The following is a 1,474-nucleotide window of genomic DNA, read 5'->3' on the forward strand; positions in this document are numbered from 1 at the left end:
GGTGAGTATTAACAAAAAGCAAATGTGTCTGGAGAAGCAGTGTGACTGCTTTGCTGAAAAGTTCAATCTTGACTGGGTTGCAACCTTTGTCAAGACATCTCTCTGATGGACTCTCAGTGCTTGCAAATTTCTGCAGCATCTGCAAATTTTTTAGATTAATTTAAAGCCTGATTAGTTCATGAGCTGAGATCATAAGGACAGTCATTGAACAAAAGGCATGTCACCTTTTTCCCTCTCCTTCATCCACGACTGCATAAGGCTGCTTTGTGCACGGCTTACATTCAGGTACCTGTACAGATTTTAAATCTTTTTACTGTTTATAATAATGGTTTTAATTCTGGAGGCTTTTGCATTGGAAATGGAAGGCCTGTAGCTTTCACAGCACAGATGGGAGATAAAAGCACCATAATCACAGAGCAGGGTCAATGAGACTTTTTCCAGGAAGATGCTAAAGGCATTATTCTTCACTGACAAAGAAAGGCATAATTAGAAAATATGCAAAGAAGGTTTTATTCCTGTAATTAATTTTGAAGTTGGAAGTTCCCTAATGCTCTTCTGTTCAAAAGTGACAGCATATGAGCCACTGCTGAAAAGATGTATTTTAATCACAAAACAGAAATGGGGGAAATGAAAACTTGTGTTTCAGCTGACTTTAAAAAGAAAAATTTGTAGTAAGGAGTTAATGTGTATTCTGATGAAAATACAAGTACAGCTGACTTTAAAAAGAAAAATTTGTAGTAAGGAGTGTATTCTGATGAAAATACAAGTACAAATAAGTACTGAAATGTTACATGAAAGGCAAGAGGAGGATGTAGCCAAACTTGGTTTCCTGGGAGACTGGGCATTCCTCTGCAGAGAAAAATAAGGCTCAGAAGTCACTTAGATAGCTTGAGGCAGTGCCTATGTTTGCAGCTGGTTTTTTTGCACTAATTTCCTGCAATTACTATCAGCCCCACTGATGGTAGAAACCATGGAAGAAGAGTTCAGCAAACTTCCTCCACCTCCCATCATTTTAATGCTATCAGAACTGTTTCTCAACAGGCTTAAATAGCTCTGCCTTAGGAAATCCAGCAGCCACAGACATCTTGGTTATAGCTTTGCTCCCATCTGGATTGCCAACTTTTTAACAGGTAACCTTGACAGCTTTCATGTTGTAAGGTCAAAAATTAGCAAAGGGCAATGTTTTGTGCAGCTCTGTATAGTTTTATCCCTTCTGCCCCCAAGTCTGTGGCCATTGCCCCCATCACCACGTCAGCACTTGCAGTATTATTAGGTGCAAAGCTCCCCTCTTGTGAAGGCATCAGCCTTGCTACAAGAGATGTGGTTGGATAACTTCAGCACTGTTGTTTTTACTTAGAAACTTGGATCCCCTCAAGGCAGCTGATGCTGCACACAGAACCACACATTTAATATTAAACTGTTTGGAGTTTTCTTTTTGTTTATATTGGCAGCTTTACAATTAGGCTTTTTAGTT

The sequence above is a fragment of the Heliangelus exortis genome, chromosome 1 (genome assembly GCF_036169615.1).
Source record: "Heliangelus exortis chromosome 1, bHelExo1.hap1, whole genome shotgun sequence".
NCBI lineage: Eukaryota > Metazoa > Chordata > Aves > Apodiformes > Trochilidae > Heliangelus > Heliangelus exortis.